This window comes from Erythrolamprus reginae, chromosome 12 (assembly GCF_031021105.1).
Source record: "Erythrolamprus reginae isolate rEryReg1 chromosome 12, rEryReg1.hap1, whole genome shotgun sequence".
NCBI classification, from domain to species: Eukaryota; Metazoa; Chordata; class Lepidosauria; order Squamata; family Dipsadidae; genus Erythrolamprus; species Erythrolamprus reginae.
This window is the reverse complement of record NC_091961.1, coordinates 18,476,268-18,499,236: the sequence shown is the minus strand read 5'-3', so window position 1 is coordinate 18,499,236 and position 22,969 is coordinate 18,476,268. Positions and strand designations below refer to the sequence as shown.

At 40.0% G+C, this 22,969-nt stretch overlaps 1 protein-coding gene across 14 annotated transcripts in view; it reads left to right on the top strand.

Moving 5' to 3' along the window:
* Positions 1 to 22,969, top strand: part of PKNOX2 (PBX/knotted 1 homeobox 2) — a 399,587-nt gene that overhangs the window by 171,068 nt on the left and 205,550 nt on the right. For 13 of the 14 annotated variants that reach the window (XM_070765952.1, XM_070765942.1, XM_070765949.1 and 10 more), the window contains one exon: positions 9,887 to 10,115. The gene's annotated coding sequence lies outside the window, so the exon portion shown is untranslated. Of the gene's footprint in view, positions 1 to 9,886; positions 10,116 to 22,969 lie in introns of those variants that run through there. The other variant, XM_070765948.1, reaches the window with a different exon arrangement.

Sequence of the window (22,969 nt, the reverse complement as noted above, 5' to 3'; positions counted from 1 at the left end):
TTTCTTCCAGCTCTGTTATTCTGTTCTGTTAAGATCTTGGTTAGATGAAGCTCCTATTGTGGTTCCAAAACTTTTCAGTTACAATCAGAAACCATGTCCAAAAGTTAACATGAAACAGAAAAAAGTTGTGCAAATCTGGATTGTTATTCCCACTTTACTTTGTAAGGACAACAGCTGTTTGTGAGAAAGTCCTCATATATATCAAGACTACAAAGCATCCTGCACATGATATTTTTAGGGAGTAGCAGATTGTCTAGCTGCACATTATGATGGGCAATGTTACTTTGTGGTGAGCCAGATTTTTCCCATACCTAGTTTTTGAGCGGTAGTGGCACTAAACATGATGCTTGGCTTCCCCTTGTGGCTAGAGATAACTTATTGCAAGCATTTACCCAAAACTTGCTCAGTTGGTGTGGCTGTGATGTAGTTTGTCTCAATCTGTTTAGAAGGCATTGAGCTTTGATGACTTTTCCAGCTGCTGACCCAGGCTCTTTACAGTAACAGGGCAGGGAAGATTTGAATTAGTTTCGCTTGAAATTGAACAACATTTTAAAGGGATCTCTTTCACTAAGTCATCCCTTTAACCAGTGACGGTGAACCTTTTCCGCACCAAGCGCCCAAACTGTAACATGCACCAGAATCCTGGAAACTCTAATTCTAGCTGGCTGGTGTACAGCATGTGTGCATACATGCTGGCCACAGGATCTTTTGGTTGTCGGTGTGCGCATGCTCGCCAGCCATCTGGATTTTGCATGTGCCAGAGTGCTGGAAACCCAAAGACCAGGTGTGTGTGCATTGGCCAGCTGGTCTTCGGGTTTCCGGGGCTGTGGCACGCACAAATATCACCTGGCTGGCGTGCATGCGCATGCTGGAAACCAGAAAAGCAGTTGACGATGGCGCATATGTCCACAAAGGGAGCTCTGAGTGGCGCAGCCTTCAACCATCTCATTTCAAAAGCTTTAAGGGTCGTCATTGATTTCATCATCGCTGCATGCTCAACTTTAAACATTCTCAAAGAGAAGCATCTGAATTGGATGCTATGCAGTGGTAGGCTGCTGCCAGTTAACATTTGGGCGAAACGGATGTTAAGATTCTGCTTACTTTGGCAAACCAGCAAATCCCACCACTGGCTGCTCACCCCCACCCCCACGTACCTTAAAATTACTAAAGTGGAGAAGCATGGGTCCACCCAGAGGTTTTCAAACTTGGTAACTTTAAGACTTGTGGACTTTAACAAGTCTTAAATTTGCCAAGTTTGGGGACCCCTGATCTACACTAATGCTTGGGAATTCCATTCCTGCTTTGTTTAGAATTTGGTGCAATTAAATAAACAGTTGTGGTTTCCCTAACAAATAGTGATTAAAGTGATATGAACCATTACTGGACAATTTATGGGAAACTGAAAAGTTGGTCTGGAGTTGATTAGATAAAATATTATGGAAATAATGTAGACAAATGTTAATCTTAAAGTAAAAGTTTGATATATTTTTACTTACGGTATATCTGTACCAAAGAAAGCTGAAAGTCATTGTTTTTTGGTTTTCCTTCTCTTCGTTCTTTTATACTCTTTTTCTCTCCTGAGCCTTTTCTTTTTTCAAATCTATTTTTTATTTGTTTATGCCTTAACTTTGTATTTTTTGGATATATGAAGGATCAAATACTCAGCCATTATAATTTTACATCCCTTATTTATAGAAATCGTATCAAGATTTAGAATGAAATCCACTGAGGTCCATCGCAGATAAGGCAGGCTCCGAGTTTCTCTAACCAAAAAGTGTTTAGCAATAGAAGAGAATATTTGTAGCTTAGGGTTGAATTGTAGGGTTCTTGGTCTTCTCTTCAAGATATTTCATTGCCAAACTAGGTAACATCATCAGTACTAGAAGAGAGTGGACTTTGCTCTTAGTGGAATAGCCTGTCAGTGTTGATCAGTTGCTTCACAAACAGTGTTTTGATTGGTGTCATGTCTCTACAGTCTCAGGCAGAGAAGGGCTATTCTCTGCACCCCTCCCTTTTTAAAATACAGAGTTTCGCAGCATTCCTTTAGGAACTTCCAACATGCAAATTATGGTTACTCATCCTAAAATGAATCCTCTTTACCTGGAGCTTCAAAATTTGCTGTTTGTTGGGAAGACGTGTAGCTAAAAGTCAGTCTATATTTAGCGTACATCTGATTTGGGGATATTTCTTCGTAATGAAACAAAAGTATACTTTCTGTGCAGTTCACACCCCTTGTTCGCTGAATCTAGATGTCACAAAGGAAAGTCCACATTTTGAAATTAACCCCCGCACCCCATTTTGACTTGCAGAGTGCTGTCACACCCACTGGCCACGCCTCTGGTCATTTCCACCCAGCCAGTGATCAAAGAACCAATTGTTAAAAAAATTGCAGCCCAACCAGTGAAGGGCTGCAAAAAAAATTTACTACCGCACTGTGCACGTGGCTTATTTTGTAGGTGTGGCTTGCCAGACATGTGATCAGGTGGGAATGGCTTGATGATCATGTGACACAGTGGCTTAAAGGTCATGTAATTGGCTTAAAGGTGGCCAACTTGACGTCACTCAAACCAAGGTTTTGAGTTAGGGTTAGGGTGCCTGGCCTCTCCTCAAAGATACAATTTCCCTATCTATTTACTGTTACTCTACATCCACAATATACTATTTCATTCTATGTATTGTTCCACCGGCGTGTTTCAGTCGCCCGTAATTACAGGGTAATTAGTCCAGGAAGAGACACACCACACGATAAAAGGAAAACACAAAAGTTTTTATAAACAGAAAAACAGAAACAGCTCCCTTTTTAAATCTCAAAGCGATTTTCTGGTACACACAAGGCACAGGTTAAATGCAATCCAATTGCTCACCCAATAACTGGGAAATTGAGTCCAATTCTAAAGTCCAGAGAGTCCACACACAATTTTGAACAGCACAAAAACCACGATCTTGACGAAACAATGAATCAGATAAACTGCCACAAGGCTAAACCAGCACGCTGTTCTTTTTATCCGTAGCACTAATTACAGCAGCTCCACCCAACCATAGGTAGCCTCATTTTCTCTTGTAATAATCCTTCAGTTGTTGTCTCCTATGCATCACTCTACGCATGCGTGGATGTGTCATTAATTCTTGTTCAGAATCCAAGGATGATACAGATGATTGATCTCCTCCTGGTCTGTCTGCCAAACTCCCCTCTTCCCTGTCACTCACACTTCCTTGGTCAGAGGAGGATTCGTCGGCAGATTCCATCGGGAGCAAAACAGGCCTGCGCCATGTGGATGTTTCCCCCACATCCACCTGCACATTCCTTGGGGCAGGAGCTGGGCCAGAGCTAACCACAACATGTATATATGTCATATACATATATATATAAAATATATATATTATCTACTATATAAACTGTATGTGTATGTACACACACGGACACCTCTTCTAAAATTATACACATTCAACCTAGTTACTACGATAGGAAAAACTTACCCAGAGCCCAGAAGGTAAAAAAAGAAAAAAATTCAAAATTTTACTACCGGTTCTGCGTACCTGACCATACCCGTAGGAGCTCATCTCTGAGCACAGCACTAATGCTATGTGATGCTCAAACAGTAATGTATGAATAATTACACAAATCTTGGTGGATTTTCCCTGTCACCATCACTATCCCCTAACAAATGTCTTCTGATTATTGTTGAAGAAGATCACTGATTGCTATTTGTCTCCCCCTCCCCATGTTTCTTAACTTCTGACTCAACTTTGGATGGAGGGTAATACGGTTTTGTATGGTTTATTTGTATGAAACACTTTATAAGTAGTTCCCTTCATTTAGTGACTCTTTGAAATTATGATGCCACCGAAAGAAAATGACCTACAAGTCAACCTTGCACTTGCAAACTATCCCAGAGTATTCGAGTCACGTGTTTGTGATCTGAGTGCTTGGCAACAATTGCAACATCCTGGCATATCACAATAGCTATTTGTGTCCTTCCGGATCCACTCCTGTCAATGGTGAAGCCAGCAGGAAAGGTCATGAGTCACAGCCACGTGATGTCTCGCTTAATGGTGATTTGCTTAAATACAGCAAATATGCTGTAAAATCGGGCACAATCACATGCTGCTTCATTTAATAACCCTACTGCTGAACAACAAATATTCTGGCCTCAATTTTGATTGAGTTGAGAACTACCTATAATGCCAATCACAGAAGGAGGATTAGGAGGATGGAGATAAAGCAGAAAAAGAGAAAAGAAGAAGGCTAGGACAGGGGACAAGAACAGGTGAAAGTCAAAGAGCTTCCAAAGAGAAAAACGCCAGTATCTTTCAGACAATAGAAGAGGGGAAAATTCAAAACAGGCAAAACTCTTTTGGGAATATTTTTTTGGGGGGAAATCAACCTATTTCTAGTTTGATCCATTATTAAATCTCTGTGAAGCATGAACCTGAGAAAATGGGCACCAACACAAAAGAACATTGCTCCCATTTAGGGGAAAAAAACTTTCCAAGCACACCTATAGAATACAGAAGAGAAACATCAGATTCCTGGAGAACTAGAAGAACTGAAATATCTCCAATTCCCTAATTTCTTCTGTTCAAAGATGTTCTTTTCCTGCCATGTTTTCAGGAAGTATGGCACTGGACCAGACTATCTCCGGGACCGCCTTCTGCTGCACGAATCCCAGCGACCAGTTAGGTCCCACAGAGTGGGTCTTCGCCGGGTCCCGTCAACTAAACATTGTCGCTTGGCGGGACCCAGGGGAAGAGCCTTCTCTGTGGCGGCCCCGACCCTCTGGAACCAACTCCACCCAGAGATTAGAATTGCTCCCACCCTCCTTGCCTTTCGTAAGCTTCTTAAAACCCACCTCTGCCACCAGGCATGTGGGAATTGAGATACTCTTTCCCCCTAGGCCTTTACAATTTTATGCATGGTATGTCTGTATGTATGTTTGGTTTTACAATAGGGGTTTTTAACTGTTTATATTGGATTGTCATATGCTGTTTACTACTGTTGTTAGCCGCCCCGAGTCTACAGAGAGGGGCGGCATACAAATCCAATCAAATCAAAATCAAATCAAATTCGTTTGGATTTCTCTTGGAGAGATGCTTTTATTTATTTAGTTATTCTCTTGGAAATGCTGGAAGGAATTGTTACTGTAGTTGTTATTCAATCTTCTGAACACCAAACTTTTCCGCTCAGAAAAATCTCCCTGCAAAGTCTCCTGTTAAGATTTTGCTGAAGGATGGATAGGAAGCCACGAAGACTTTAAATCGAAAGGGAATGAAAATAATTAAAATATGAACCATTTTCCCAACACAGCTCTAGAAACTGAAGAACCATTTAATTCTTTGGATGTGATCCTTGGTATACAGTGATCCCTCGAGTATCGCGAGGGTTCCGTTCCAAGACCCCTCGCGATAATCGATTTTTCGCAATGTAGAGTTGCGGAAGTAAAAACACCATCTGCGCATGCGCGCCCTTTTTTTCATGGCCGCACATGTGCAGATGGTGGAGTTTGCGTGGGCGGCGGGCGGCACCCAGGGAAGGTTCCTTCAGCCGCCCAGCAGCTGATCTGCTCCGCAGCGCGGCAGCAGCGAGGAGCCGAAGATGGGGTTTCCCAGTTGCCCAAGCAAAGGGGAAACCCCATCTTCGGCTCCTCGCTGCTGCCATGCTGCGGAGCAGATCAGCTGCTGGGCGGCCGAAGGAACCTTCCCTGGGTCTTCCCGCCGCCCAGGCAAAGGGGAAACCCCAAGATCGCTTGCCGCTTGCCCGTCACCCGCCCACCCAGCCGCTCGCTTGCCACTTGCCTGTCACCCGCCCACCCAGCCGCTTGCTTGCCGCTTGCCGCTTGCCCGTTCACCCGCCCGCCCGGCTGCTCGCTTGCCGCTCGAGAGCAAGAGGGGGAGAGATAGAGAAAGAGAGAGAAGGAAAGAAAGAGATGAGAGAGGGAGGAAGAGAGTGTGAGAGAGGAAGAAGCAAGAGAGAGAAAGAGAGAGAGAAAGAAAGATGAGAAAGGAAAGGAGTGACGTCATCGGGTGGAAAAATCGCGATACTGTATAGCGTTTCGCGAAGATTGAGATCGCGAAAATCGAGGGATCACTGTATTACACTGGAAAATTTTGTGTATTTGTACATCGCCCTTGGAGATTTGCAACAGTTGAGCCAGAAGTTATCCCAAAGGTGCTTTTTCAAAAGGCCATTGGGCTTCGTTTCTTTTCCTTGAGGAAGAAAATGCTTCGCTTCTCATCCAAGAAGCTTCATTAGAACTGATGAAGCTTCTTGGGTGAGAAGCAAAACATCTTCTTCCTCAAGAGGGAAAAAACATAGTCCAGTCCAGTTTGGAGGTGTGTGTGTGGAAGTGCAGATTGTCCGTGATGACATTCGGGCGGGTGGGTGGAGCCTCCCACTGCCGCCACTCGTTCTCTGGAACTGGGGCGCACCGGTGGCAACCCACCACTGGTCCAGTCGCCTTTCGAAAAGGCACCTTTGAGACAACCATTACCTGGATGGCTGAGAATCTCCATAGACAGAAATCGTCACCTTACGTAGTAATTACTGCTTGAGTTTTTTTATGAGCTGTCTTATGCAAAATGCCAGTTGCATTATAATTGCAATAATAGCCACTCTGTAAAATTCTACGTGCTTACCTAGATGTGCATTTCAATGGAGATCGGTACCTTGGTTTTCTATCCAAAATATTGCCGGAATTGTCTTATTAGGTTCATCCTGAGCTTCGTTGCTAAATTTTCGAGAAACACTAGTATGGGGAGATTTACCTATCGTTGGCAAGTTGTCCATATTAAATGTGACATCAAATGCAGTAAAATTAGGGGGTTTTTTGCTCCCCTCGTGCAGTATTTTTCTTCTAAGTGAACTGAACAATGCCGTTGCCATAGAAACAGCCTTTCTGCAAAAGGTCACTTGCAAGAAACTGTGTTTTAGGTGCAACTCTAGGAGATTATGGGGGATTAGCTATATATACTGTGTGTATGTGTGTGTGTGTGTACTGTACTATATATAATCCATGTCTCTGCTTCTGTCTCTCTCTTTTTCATTCCACCATTCCTTCCTTCCAATAATATAAACAAATATCCAGTTGAGCTGGAAGGTTCTTTCAGTAAATTAAAAAATCAATGATAAAAGCTTTATTTATGCAATACAGTGATATTTGAAAGAGTTGCTCTCTGAATATATGTGTGTGTATTTAACTTGGTTTTAATTAAATCTCAATCAGAACCGCGACTGTGGTAAGACAAGATAATTTCCAAATTACCAGTGCAATTTTTAAATGTTGGCTTTGTTATAAACCTCCTGATGGACTTGAATCCTCAGAACGGAGCTTATGCTGTCTTTTCGATACCCTACAGTGTATTGGAAAGAACCTCTCAGGGCGAATAATTGTGAAAAAAAATGGGGAAACGCAATCCAAAAAAGTGAACATATTGAAGAATTGCTCCATCAGAGCTGCCATTTTGACTAAGGCTTTCACCATTGCAAACAATCCATGTTTATTTATTTATTTATTCAATTTTTATGCCGCCCTTTTATGCCACGGCTTACAACATGTTAGCAATAGCACTTTTTAACAGAGCCAGCCTATTGCCCCTACAATCCGGGTCCTCATTTTACCCACCTTGGAAGGATGGAAGGCTGAGTCAACCTTGAGCCAGTGATGAGATTTGAACCGCTGACCTTCAGATCTACAGTCAGCTTCAGTGGCCTGCAGTACAGCACTCTACCTGCTGCGCCACCCCGGCTCTGCAGAAAATGTACACAAATGCCGGTCTCAGTTATATGCAATCCTTCACTTCAATGGCCCTTCTTGCAATTTTGGGAATTTCTGTAAAAGCGATCTCTACATTGTTATTAAAAAATGGTTTTTGTTCTAGCTGAATCTGCTTGATGGTTTCTGGCACATCGTTGAAAAGTTAACTTTGGGCCTGTGGTTCGAACCATTACTATAAAAACAATATTTAAAAGTGCTGAAAATGTTTATGAAAATATCCAGGGGCTTATATCATGGATACTCCATACAAGTTGGGTTCAAGTAACGTATTGTATAGATTGTCTGTCTATCTCAGGGGTGTCAAACTTCATTTCATTGGGGCTGTGTTTGACCTGGAGGGGCTGGGGTTGGTGTGGCCAGGGTGGGCGTGGCCAGCTCGACTTAACTTGTGTCGGGGGCGCCTGTGGTGGCCTGAACACTCTGCCAGTGAAAACAGAGTTTGGGAATGCTGCCTGCCGCCCTTGCGAGCTCCATTTTCAGCTGCGATGGCCTCCTTCATCCCTCTCCCAGAAAAAACAGAGCTTGGGGAGTACTGTACACAGCCCTTCCAACTCCCATTTTTGCTGGCAGAGGTACCACAGAGGTATCTAATCTCCTGCCATTTTTATAGCTTCCGTCATAGCACCATAGCTATAGAAAGAGAGTAGAAGGTCTCGACTTGAGTTGCCGAACCTCGCTGCTCCTTACATGATTTTCTTGTCCTTCTACATCTTCCCTGAGTCTTCGCGCCACCTGGGTTTGGATCAATGCTGGGGCTTAGGACTCCAGACAGCACCCCGAAGTGCTTAGGTTTTAAAACGGGATTCGGGTTAATGTCAGAGTTCCAAGTAACACCCACGACAAGCGAAGACTCCAAAGCTCGAGTTTCCTCAAAGTTCCATTTTATTAGAGATTTATTTATTTATTTATTTATTTATTTATTTATTTATTTATTATTAATTAGATTTCTATGCCGCCCTTCTCGAGGTGACTCAGGGTGGCATACAACATTATAAATGTAACAATATATATAAAGAAATCTAAATAGCTTTAAAAAGAATTATTAAAAATTACTAAAAGTGTTAGAAAACCCCATGTACATTCATCCAATTCAATCATTCATAATATTGGTCGGTGACAATCTCATCACTCATTGACCCCCTTGCCCACCCCTTGCAGTAGTGAACCTCGAGGTGATAAGGGATGTCATATTGGCACATCTGAGAAAACACAAATCTGAAGAATTCCAGGTTTTCCCCACCTAAGTGAAAATTCAAGTCCCTGCCCAACATCCTCATGTCCATCACATGCTCCAATCAAATACCGTCACAACTGGAGATGCCTCCCGGTCATCCATCTCTAGATGCCAGGCAAGATGTTCTTGACTTTCTGAGAAAGGAATATTATTGTCTATATATCTCTCACATTCCATATAGTCTCCCCCTCCCATTTTCCCACAAGAGAAAATGTAGTAGGCTGGAATACCCAACACAAAAGATGACTTCCAGGTCTGACATCTGTTTCCAGGGCAGCCTTGTGGGCCAGATCTAAGCACCCCACGGGTCAGATGTGGCTCCCGGGCCTTCAATTTGATACCCCTGGTCTTTCCGCTCATCCGTTCCATTCCATTTATATTAATGAAAGTTCTCAGAGAATTCAAGTTAATCAGTCTGTCCACCTCACTGGTTTCCTCCCATCTTCCTCCATGACCATCACCAAGAGACACTTTAGATTCTGCCCAAAGGTAACAGAGAATTTGTTAAATTTCTCCTAATCAATTTTTTAAAAAGTCATTTACTGCAGTTTTAGGAACAGGAATGGATTCTCTACAGCAGCGCAAGATTAAAGGATGGCCAGCTATGATGCAGGATACACATCACTGTATGTCCTGCATATTCACCTTAATTTATCCTAATAACAGGACCAATCCTCTCCAGAATTTTGCACTTGAATATTTAACTTCTAAAACTCAGAACTGCTTCCTTATCTGTGGAGATGCTACACTCATGGTTGATTGTGAAGATTGATGGGACTTGAGTTCAACAACATCTGGAAGATCACGAGTTCCCATCTGTCCAATTTGTCTCTATATTTTAGATGTTTATATAGGTAAACTGTGAATTGCTTTTTTTCAGGTTGCTCCTTCCACTGATGAAGATTGATTCAAATTCTTATCCTGCCTACCGAGTTATCGATGGTCCATGGAGAAACTGTAAAGTCTTTAAGCTTGATGGACCATTCTCCACATTTCAATTTACGCCATTGATGGGCACAGTGAACAGAATCTGAATAGACCAGAACTGAGGAACTGCACTTACTACCTCTTACCAATTGCAGAACAATCCATTAAAAAGTAATTTCTAGGTATGAATTTTCAATTGATTCTTAATCTATCCAATAATTATTTCAGGATAATGCATTATATGTTTAATCAATTACATTTATTGTGTCAATTACTGTCAGAAGATGCTGTTTCTTGAAAAATCCATGGTAACTGCCCACTGTATATCTATTCATTTTCTGTCTGGCATAACTGTTGATGAGATTAATGGGAGAATAATAACTATGATATTGCACTTGTTTTGCATGGGTAAAACTCTAAGGAAGTACTGGAAAAAATATTTTGAAACTTTATATGGCCTCTACCAAGCAAAATACCCAATGTTAGGTTAAATAAGCATAGTTTGAGCTGCATCAGGCAGTCTTTGACAAGTAATCCTCACTGGGACCATCAACTTGGTTCCCTCAATCATTAAGTGAAGCAGGCACTAAATGTAACATCATGATTTTGCTATTGTAAATTCAGATTTCCTTTATTTTACTGTAAATAAGATTTATTTTATTTTATTTATTTTACTGTGAAGGCCATAAATGCAAGGATTGCTCGTAAAATTACTTTCTTACCCCATCATAACTGCAAACGATTGCTAAATGAGGGCTACCTATACATCCTTTTCATCAATATAGAATCTTTGCTGTTGTTTACAGGGCAGCCAAGATATTTTATTTTGATATTGTTGCTGATGAAAACTACTGAACAATATTATTCTGAAAAGGTTAAGACAGTTCGCATATTATGGAGTGATAATGGGGTTGTAATTCTGCAGATTCAGAAAATGAAAGTGTCACAAAATCTGATTAGAAAGTATTGACAAAGGTTTCTTGCTCATTCCTTGTGGAAAGTTTGTGATATACGGTCATCTCCTTTCTTTAGGACTGGTTTCGTTAAAGAAGACTTAGCCGAAACACTTTATTGTATTTGTTGGTATAAAAATATGCCTGTTGACTAGGAAAAGTAGGCTTCAATTCTCAATGCACATTACATGGATATGAGTTTACTTTTCACACCTTGCCCAAAACGAGGAATAGATGGATAGCATCAAGTGAACACAATTCATACAATTAGTGTATGAAACTCCATGTTTCTGTTCTATCAATTGAGGATACTATGCATATGTTTGTAGGTTTCTATCTGTGCATGTTATGTCTTTTCATGCTCACCAGTTTACCTGTAGCGTTCAACACAGGCAACGTTTGTGAAATATTTTGAACTTTTACATGGCTTTTTATATTGAGTTGTTCATTGAACTAAAACTCATTTTTATTCCTCCAGTTAAAAATGCTCTAGTTAAGAATATGGACTTGTAAAGGAAAAAATGGAACATTTTATACGGGAATTTTGTCCAATTCCATATCAGGCTATTGAATAATTTGTGCGTAGGTATTTAATTATTTTTAGACACAGAGCATGTGGACTGACGAATCTCTTTCAAGTGCAGATATAAAACAATGCTATAAATAGATAAAATGTTTTATGAAGGTTTTTCCATTAGAGCATACAGATTTATTCCTTTTCAGTTTTACCAATACTCAATTGTAAGTTGTATATCAACCAATTATTAAAGAACACCAAGAAAATGTATTGCTGCCATATAAAAATTTCCCCATATATGTATCTTATATTCCATTTTCCTTAATATGCACATTTCCAAACTGAGAATATATTTGCAAAATACTAAAGAAATGTGGAATTTAAGTATATGGACCAAAAGAATTCCCTAATGTTGTTCTTCATTTCCATATATATTGGTAGCTTTAATTGCTATGAGGTTTTTAATTGGTTCTTATTAATGGATGTGTCTAATCATTATCTAGAATATTTTTAAATGGAAATACAGCGTATGGATTTTTATACATTTTTTTTAAATGTACTTTTCCAGCAAATATTTCTCACACATAGAACCAATGGAAAGCAAAACTAATGGCAATAGAATATAATTTGTGAGATATCAATGTCCCTCAAATTTCTATCTCCCAGCAGGATATTTGATACATTAAAACTATGAAATTCAGTTCTGTGGTTATCTGGGAAAGAATGATACTGTAAATCACAGACATGCAAAAATACTCAAAGGAAAAATATAATTAATAAAATGTTAATATAGGGTCTATATGCCTTTCTCTACCTTCCTTTGCTCAAGGGCAGATTTTTAAAAAATGGCCTGGGAAATCATTTGGAGCCTCTATTACGCAATCAATTGACTTGAAACTAGGTTTAATTTTCTTAGCAGATTTTTTTCCCTACTACTCATCTTCCCTCCCTCCATCCCATTAAAAAAGAGCCCATCGCATCAAAGCCATCTGTCAGCTATTTGAACAGTTCTGATTTATACTGATCGAGCATTTGATAAGCTATTATTGCAATAGTAGGAGAAAATAAATAAAACTTCATGTGATTGACCCATGCTATATTAGTAGAAATTGCTCAAAGTGTGATCTTGGATACCTATATGATGTTGAACTAACAAGCTTGTTGAATTATGATGCGTTGGGAAGAGAAAGCTTAAATAGAGCTTAGGGTGACAATTCAAATTATTAAGTAATAAATGTAGATATATTTATATATTGGCAAAGTTTGTTCAATGTGGAGTCTTGAAGAACAGGGCTGATACTTCTAAATGTTAGCCACTGTTCAAATTAAGTGATTCTTATTCTTAATTCAATTATTTTACTTTGGATTATCTTGTTTGGCTCTTATTTGGAAAACTCTGTCTGTCTGTCTATCCGTCCGTCCCTCCGTCCGTCCGTCCATCCATCCACCCACCTATCTATCTATCTTTCATCTATCTATCTATCTTTCATCTATCATCCTTGACTTAATAACAGTTTGTTTAGTGACTTTTCAAACTATATCACATTTTTATCATATGACTGTAAGTATGCTGCAATGGTTGTAAATGTGAAAAACGTCCCTTTTCAGTGCTGTTATAACTTTGAACAGTCACTAAAGGAACTGTAGTAAGTCGAGAATTACCTGTTCTATGTTTAAGATTTGGCAAGTTTCTATGGTTAACTTTTCAAATGAACTGAATCTAGTCAAAACAATAAGTTGAATTTTTTAAAGAAATCTGTAATTTCTCCTGCACCTTCTTCTATATATCATATGGTGTTTTTTAATCTCCTAAATGTTTAGTATTAGTGGCTACTATTTCTTTTTGATTGACAGCAGAAGAAACACCTCTATTCAGAGTCCATTTGTGGATTTCATTTTTATCCCCATTTTTATTTTTTTTAATTTTTTTTATTTTATTAATAGAGTTGAAAGGGACCGTTAGGTCATCGAGTCCAACCCCCTGCCTGAGCAGGAAACCCTACAGCACCCCAGCCAAATGGAAGTCCAATCTCCTCTTGAAGGTGTCCAGAGTTGGGGAGTTCACCACCTCCCCTGGCAGGCAGTTCCATTGGTTGATCGCTCTGACCATCAGGAAGTTCTTCCTTATTTCCAGGTTGAATCTCTCCTTGGTCAGCTTCCAACCATTGTTCCTCGTCCGGCCCTCTGGTGCCCTGGGGAATAAAGAGACCCCCTCCTCACCGTGGCAACCCCTCAAGTATCTGTAAGCTGCTATCATGTCCCCTCTAGACCTTCTTTTTTCTAGGTTGTCCATGCCCAGTTCTCTCAATCTCTCTTCGTAAGTCTTGGTTTCGAGTCCCCTAATCATTTTGGTTGCTCTTTTTTGCACCTTCTCCAGAGTTTCAATGTCTTTTTTGTAGTGAGGTGACCAAAATTGGATGCAGTACTCCAGGTGGGGTCTGACCAGGGCATAGTAGAGTGGTATTAGTACTTCCCTGGTCTTGGAGCGTATTCCTCTGTTGATGCAGCTTAGGATTGAGTTGGCTTTTTTGGCTGCTGCTGCACATTGCTGACTCATGTTTAGTTGATTGTCCACCAAGACTCCAAGATCTCTTTCGCAGTCACTACTGCTGAGTGGGGTATCTCCCAAGATGTATGTATGTCTAGGGTTCTTTTTGCCGAGGTGGAGGACTCTGCATTTGTCGGTGTTGAACCTCATTTTGTTGGTATGGGCCCACTGTGATAGTCTGTCTAGTTCTTCTTGTACTCTGAGCCTGTCCTCAAGGGTGTTGGCTACCCCCGCCAGCTTGGTGTCATCTGCAAATTTTATTAGTTCCCCTTTTATTCCCTCGTCCAGGTCATTGATGAAGATGTTAAAGAGTACAGGACCCAGGACAGAGCCCTGTGGTACTCCACTGTCTACTTTTTTCCATGTGGATTTGTGCCGTTGAGGACAACTCGTTGGGTGCGGTTGGTCAGCCAACTGTTTATCCATCTACATGTGTAGTAATCTACTCCATTTTTTTCTAGTTTGTGGATTAGGAGATTGTGGTCGACTTTATCGAAAGCCTTACTGAAGTCCAAGTATATGAGGTCCACTGAGTTGCGTTGGTCAACTGACTTGGTTATGGTGTTGAAAAATGATATGAGATTGGTTTGGCATGATTTGTTTCTGATGAATCCGTGCTGGCTATTGGATATGATCTTGTTTGTTTCTAGGAAGTGGGTAAGTTGTTTTTTGATTATTTTCTCCAGTATTTTTCCAGGTATAGAGGTCAGACTGATTGGTCTGTAGTTACCTGGGTCGGTCTTTTTGCCTTTTTTGTGGATGGGGACTACGTCAGCTCGCTTCCAGTCTTCCGGTAGGTCTCCAGTGATCCAGGATATTTGGTAGATGAGGAGGAGTGGTTCCGCTATGGTGTCTGCCAATTCTTTTAGGACTTTGGGGTGAAGTCCGTCTGGCCCTGGTGATTTGTATTCATTGAGTTCCCTCAGGTAGTCCCTCACTGTGCTTTTGTCTATGTTGAGTTCGGTTCTGGGGCAGTTTGTTGCAGTTAAATTGCAGATTGGTTGGAGGGAGGTTCCCTTTTGTGTGAAGACTGATGCAAAGTAGGCGTTGAGTAGCTGTGCTTGGTCATTGCTGTCTGTGATTTCTCTACCTTCTTCGTTTTTTTCCTTTTATGTCATCTGCGAGGGCTTTGTCATAAAAGGAAAAAAAGCTAAGTACAAACAATGGAAAGAAGGACTCATAACCAAAGCGGAATATCAGCAAACAGCCAGTTCCTGCAAACAAAAAATAAAAACAGCAAAGGCACAATATGAACAACACCTTGCAGCGGAAGTCAAAGACAACAAAAAAAGATTCTTCCAACACATCAACAATAAGAAGAAAATCAAAGAAACAATCATCACACACATTGAACCGGTCCGAGCCGGGAGGAACCCACCTCTGTGGCAAAGGCTGCGTCATAGACGTGGACATGACATGCAAAAGTCCAGTGCACATTGCAGATCCTGGAGAGGTGCTGCAGGTCAGTATAAAGCTGCAGCAACATGGAGAATATTTGTAGCTCAGGGCTGAATGAGGGGGTCCTTGGTGCTCTCTCAGATTGGTTGTTTTCTTGCAGACGTTTCATATTCCAAACTAGGTAACATCATCAGTGCATTGGGTAATTAAACGTCTGCAAGGAAAAACCAAGTTGAGCGAGTACCAAGGACCTCCTGTTTAGTATCTTTTGAAAACTAAATACTGTTTTCCTCTTTCTGGTTCTGCTTTGGGCAACTAGCTCCAACTCAAAAGGGAGCTTGACTTTTCATTTTATTTATCCTTCCATCACTGCATGCCAACTTTGGTAGAGGAATCAATATGATTCTTTCTACTCTTTCTGCTTCTCATACTATAATGTAATACTTGAGCACGTCAGTTAAATAATGCTAAGGATTCCAATGTGACTAGATAAATTTCAATAGCTCAGACCTATTAATTTGTTTTAGTCCTCTGCGCCCTCCTTCATGGCAACAGACAGTCAATGATCGTTGAGTTCCCTCAGGTAGTCCCTCACTGTGCTTTTGTCTATGTTGAGTTCGGTTCTGGGGCAGTTTGTTGCAGTTAAATTGCAGATTGGTTGGAGGGAGGTTCCCTTTTGTGTGAAGACTGATGCAAAGTAGGCGTTGAGTAGCTGTGCTTGGTCATTGCTGTCTGTGATTTCTCTACCCTCTTCGTTTTTTAGTGTGACGATTGTTTCTTTGATTTTCTTCTTATTGTTGATGTGTTGGAAGAATCTTTTTTTGTTGTCTTTGACTTCCGCTGCAAGGTGTTGTTCATATTGTGCCTTTGCTGTTTTTATTTTTTGTTTGCAGGAACTGGCTGTTTGCTGATATTCCGCTTTGGTTATGAGTCCTTCTTTCCATTGTTTGTACTTAGCTTTTTTTCCTTTTATGTCATCTGCGAGGGCTTTGTTTAGCCATGCAGGTTTAGTTTTGGTTTTCCTGTTTTTCCTTTTCATGGGGATTGCGTTGTTTTGGGCGTCTATGATGCTGTTTTTTAGAATCACCCAGGCTTCCTGAGTGGTTTTTCCTTCTAAGAGTTTGTTCCAGGGGCATTGTTCAAGGTTCGCTCTGAGCTTGTTAAAGTCCGCTTTTCTGAAGTCTGGGACTGTAGTGGTGTTGGGTATAGTAGCTAGTGATTGCACTATGTTGAATTTGAGGATGACGTGGTCGCTCTCTCCCAGTTTCCCTTCTTCTTCTGTTCCCTCTATTGTTTCTTCCCTGTTTGTTAGTATTAGGTCTAATATAGCATTCCCTCTGGTTCCTGTTTCAACTTTTGGGGTTAGAAAGTTGTCAGCTAGACTGGAAAGAAATTTGGCAGACTTTCCGCTTGGTGCTGAGTTAGTTTTCCAGTTGATGTCTGGGTAGTTGAAGTCCCCCATTATTGTCGTGCTGTGTTTGTTGCATATGTCTGTTAGTTGGCATGTGAAGAGGTCGTCCATTGTGTCTGTTTGATTGGGTGGTCTGTAGTATACTCCAGTTGTGGTGTTGCTCTTTTTTTCTTTTATGTTGACCCATATGATTTCTAGGGGGTTATCATCTTAATTCTTATTCTTAATTCACTTATTTTACTTTGGATTATCTTGTTTGGCTCTTATTTGGAAAACTCTGTCTGTCTGTCTATCCGTCCGTCCCTCCGTCCGTCCATCCATCCACCCATCTATCTATCTATCTTTCATCTATCTATCTATCTATCTATCTATCTATCTATCTATCTATCTATCTATCTTTCATCTATCATCCTTGACTTAATAACAGTTTATTTAGTGACTTTTCAAACTATATCACATTTTTATCATATGACTGTAAGTATGCTGCAATGGTTGTAAATGTGAAAAACGTCCCTTTTCAGTGCTGTTATAACTTTGAACAGTCACTAAAGGAACTGTAGTAAGTTGAGAATTACCTGTTCTATGTTTAAGATTTGGCAAGTTTGTATGGTTAACTTTTCAAATGAACTGAATCTAGTCAAAACAATAAGTTGAATTTTTTAAAGAAATCTGTAATTTCTCCTGCACCTTCTTCTATATATCATATGGTGTTTTTTAATCTCCTAAATGTTTAGTATTAGTGGCTACTATTTCTTTTTGATTGACAGCAGAAGAAACACCTCTATTCAGAGTCCATTTGTGGATTCCATTTTTATCCCCATTTTTATTCTTTTCTCTCCCCATCTTTAGTGGGGGGCACTTGCAGGCTAGTCTGAATATTCCTTGGCAATTCAGTGGAAAGATATATGACTGAAGAAAGAGAGAGACTTCATGAATCTATACTGAAAATATAATTTGATTTCTTTACCATATACCCAGCTTCATAATCCAAAAGGCCTTACGAAATTTCTCAAAATCAATAATCCAGCAGCATAGTAAATAAGGTTGGACAGATTCATATAGTGGTTGCTTTTCTGTTTTCCCTCATAAAACAGGCCTTTCTTATTGTTGCAATATTCTCTGATGGTGAAAAATCTGATGAAAAAAATATATTTTGATACTGTTTAATAACAATTGTGCATGCTTCTAAAATGATTTGGGGGGAAATGCTTTTCCACTTTGCCCAATCTTTGATATCAGTGAAAGGAAACTGCCTCTTTTCAGATTTCTTTGGAAGAGTTACAGCCATATGATTAATCAATCAATTAGTTAGTTAGTTAATTAAATAGAGTTGCATTAACTTTAATGAGTTGATTCCTTAAATGGCCTATAATTTTTTGTATATGCTCAAGCAGAAACCTGAAAAAAGATGGGCTGATTTAATGGACACCAGAGATGTGCTTTGCTAATGCAAATTCTGAAGCACTTCTTAATCATTTTTGCTTAATGCACAGCCCTGTTGTTAACACTTTATTTTTAAATCTAGTGGCTCCCAAAATAATCATGTCTGTTTCCTGTCAATAATCCACATTGCAGAATCTAGACCAACTTTCTTTCAAATCACCTGTTCATTTAATGTTTTGATTTGTTTGATTTTGGCTGAGAACTACATCACAACTTTCAAAGGAATAATAATAATAATAATAATAATAATAATAATAATAATAATAATAATTTATTAGATTTGTATGCCACCCCTCTCCGAAGACTCAGCATGTCAACAGCATGTAATAATATATACTTCCCAAGGGCTCCAAGAATTTAATTCCTCTCTGGCACCCTATTGCTGAACCTCACAATCTGGAGAAATTAGTCTGCTTAAAATGCTAATGCACTAGACACATACACCAAAAATGTTTTCTGAATTAAAAAAAAAAAGCCTGGCAAGGAAACCTTTGAAAAAGTTTCTCTTCTTTTGCCCACTACTTATATCTTTGCTGGTGGTCATTGAACAAATAGTGTAATGTTACTTTCTTTGTTACTGAATGTTTCCTATACTGTTTTAGTACTAAATACTGGTGCATTACATACATTACAAATATATGGAATATGGAATAACTTGCAGGGGGTTGAATTAGAAGACCTCCAAGGTCCTTTCCAACTCAGCTATTCCTGTTCTGCTTTGTTCTGTTCTCTAATGACATAAATCCATGATGGTAACATGGTTCCTAATCCTAGGTTAGCAGTGTGCAGCATGTAAATACGTGAAGGAATGTAGACCAGGTCTTGGGAATGGGAAATGTGGAGTCCTAGAAAAGGGGAAAGAAAGAAAGAAAGAAAGAAAGAAAGTTAAAATAGACCTGCCTTCATTTTGTTTGAGTTGATCCTCAAAAAGAGAAAAGTTAGAAGGTAAAGACAAAAGGCAATATGTAAAGGAACATACAGGTAGTCCTTAACTTATGTCCATGATTGAGCCCCAAATTTTGGTTGCTAAGTGAGACATTTGTTAAGTGAATTTTGCCTCATTTTATGACTTTTGTTAAATGAATCTCTGCAGCGGTTAAGTTAGTAAAATGTTAAGTGAATCTGATTTCCCCATTGACTTTGCTTATCAGAAGGTCACATAACCTGGTAATAGGTCACTTTTTTCAGTGTCACTGTAACTTTGAGTGGTCACTAAATGTACCTACTGGTAAATGCAAAAGGAATTGCATTATTGGTATGTATTTATGTAAGGACTACCTGTAGTAGAACAAAGAGTGTTTGTAAAGGTAGAAAGTATAAATAAATACAGTGAATAGTCTTGGTATAAACTCATTGTAGTTCTGTTTCTGATCTTACGATTTTAATTTTGGGGGTAGGGAGGTAGTATGTATGTCTTCTTTTTCTGTCCCCTACATACTGCTGTTTTCCCAAAGGGAATTGCATTATTGGTATGTATTTATGTACCACGCTGAGAGATCCTCCTGAAAATCTCATTCCAAAGAAATTCCTTTCTGGAACAGGCAATGATTTAAAGCTTGTTTGAGAATTTAATGTGTCTTAAAGAACTGGAATGCAGCACTGCTGCTACCCAGGGAAGAAGGCTCTTAAAATATATGCAGCCGAGATATTTTTTTGCACATAGAGCAGCAACAAGATGAAAAATGACGGTGATCGCTAACTGGGACCAGAAACTTCTTAACTGGCAAGTCCTGTTTCATAATATGAGAGAGAAGACTGGAAAGCGAATGGAGAATTTCCTTTTGCATTATTTTCTCTTGACAGCAGTTTTCATGGAGAACCTTGGTTGAACCTCTGCTCAAGATCTCCAGGAAGAAGACAAAGCTTTCTAACAGTTGCAATAAGCAAGTGTTGGTTTTAAGAATTGCTCACCAGAGATTGTGACACACATTGTTTTCCTTGGGAAAAATGCATTCACAGGACCAGACCTGATGACTGTATTCAAGTCTGCTTTGTATTACCAGTTGAGAGATAGAACACAAATAGACCAGAGATTTTACATATTGAAAATTGCTGCCATTTTTCTCTGTGGCTTAAGAAGCCCATTGCATGGAAGAATGTCTAGAGCAACGTTTCTCAATCTTGACCATAGATAGTCCTCGACTTACAACCATAATTAAGCCTAAAATTATAGTTGTAAGTAATAATAATAATAATAATAATAATAATAATAATAATAATAATAATTTATTGGACTTGTATGCCGCCCCTCTCTGAAGACTCGGGGCGGCTCACAACAATAATAAAACAATATAGCAGTAAAACAAATCCAATATTAAAAAACATATATAAAACCCCAGCAATTAAAACCATACAGCACATACATACCAAACATAAAATATAAAACCTTGGGGGAAGATGTCTTAGTTCCCCCATGCCTGGCGATACAGGTGGGTCTTAAGTAATTTGCGAAAGACAAGGAGGGTGGGGGCCGTTCTAATCTCTGGGGGGAGTTGATTCCAGAGGGCCGGGGCCGCCACAGAGAAGGCAGTCATAGATTCGGGCATTGTGTGGTCTGAATTTTGACTTCTTCTTTTTTTTTTTTGCAACAGTCATTAAGCAAACACTGCGGTTATTACACAAATCCATTTTCCCTTATTTTAATTTTTTTTGCCAGAACTGGAAGTAAATATTGGAAACTGAAAAAAACATAACATGGTCGCATGACTGCAGAATTTTGCAAATGGCCATGAAGGTGAGTTGGTTGCCAAGCACCCATAATACAATTATGTGACCAGGGGAGGTTGATGTGGGGGCAGTACAATCACCATAAATTTGAAAATGGATCATAAGCAGCTCTGGTGGTTGCAACTTAGAACAGTCATTAAGGAATCGGTCATAAGTTAAGGACTTATAAGCATGATTCTATGAAGTAAGACCCAGAGATGCTGAAGGATTTTATATGGCTTTCATTTAGAAACAGATCAATTTGATTTGCTATTCTTGGTCTCCTTAGCAGATTGGACTATAGTTACCCTTGATTTGTGTCCTTTAGTCAATTTTGATCTGTGGTTTTAAGTTTATTTATTTCTTTATTTCTTTATTTATTGTTAGAGTTGGAAGGGACCATGCGGGTCATCAAGTCCAACCCCCTGCCTAAGCAGGAACCCTATAGCATCCCAGCCAAATGGCAGTCCAATTTCCTCTTAAAAATGTCCAGAGCATTGAAGTTCACAACGTCCGCTGGTAGGTTGTTCCACTGGTTGATTGTTCTGACCGTCAGGAAGTTCTTCCTTATTTCCAGGTTGAATCTTTCCGGCCCTCCGGTGCCCTGGAGAATAAAGTGATCCCCTCCTCTCTGTGGCAACCCCTCGTATACCTGTAGACTGCTATCATGTCCGCTCTGGCCCTCCTTTTCTCTAGGCTATCCATGCCCAGTTCCCTCAGTCTCTCTTCGTAAGTCTTGGTTTCTAGACCCCTGATCATTTTGGTTGAACAACTGAAGAAAGCAGCATATAAAATAGTATGTTTTAGTTTGTAATGTATAGAGATTTTGTTTTTTGAGAAAAACCCCTTGCGTTCCAAAATGATGGGAATTGTGGCCTGGGGCGGGGGGGGGGGGGGGAGGGGACGTACACACTAATTCAGAAATGAGAGTGACATACATGAGACAAACCAGCAGAACAAAGGTGGGCTGAAAATGGATCACTTATCCATATCTTAAGCCCTGGTGATCAAAATGCAGTATTACAGGTAACTCTGCCCACTGCCCACAATGTCATTTGGCGGGACCCAGGAGAAGAGCCTTCTCTGTGGTGGCCCCGACCCTCTGGAACTAGTTCCCCCCAGATATCAGAGTTGCCCCCACCCTCCTTGCCTTTTGCAAGCTCCTTAAAACCCACCTCTGTCGTCAGGCATGGGGGAATTGAAATTTTCCCTTCTCCCTAGGCTTATATAATTTATACATGGTATGTTTGTATGTATGATTGGTTCTTTAAATTGTGGTTTTTTAGATTATTTTTAATATTAGATTTGTTCACATTGTCTTTTTATTGTTGTTAGCCGCCCCGAGTCTTCGGAGAGGGGCGGCATACAAATCTAATCAATCAATCAATCAATCAATAAATAAATAAACCGCTTAGAGAAGGCTGTAAAGTACTCTGAAGTGGTATATAAGCCTTGATTTAAACCCACCTGGAAAGTGCAGGACATCTGAACACAAACAAGTTCTATTACTTTCCCTTTTGTGGTGGAAATCATGTGCCCATTCAGGTATATTTCTTCCTCTATGTGATTTCATTTCAGCTGTAAATAGATCTCAAAAACCCTGGCTGGACAGAAAGAGTTAACTACAGGTGCTGTACAACTTACCTTAATCTTTCATTTTATGCAGGTTTCTTTCTTCTCTCTGCCTGGATGTGTGTGTGTGTGTGTGTGTGTGTGTGTGTGATACTCTGAACTATTTCCCCCCTCCCCCTCACCCCTCCCTTTCCCCTTGCCTGAATGTGTGTCTTTGTCTCTTCGCAACTCAGGGTATTAACATGACAGCAGCAGCATTAATATTGATGTGGACTTCCCTTAGTCGAAGCCTCATATCTGGGAGCGCCAGCAGCATATAAATAGTATTGCTGGGTAATTAGTGAGCATCAAGCTGTGCTTATGTTTATCAGGATTTTTATGTTTTGCATCTTGCAGTTCCCATGCCAGGCTCTACGTGGAAAAAACAAAACAAAAAACCCACTGGGTGGGCACCACTCCTGTGTACCTGCATCGGAATAAATTGGAGC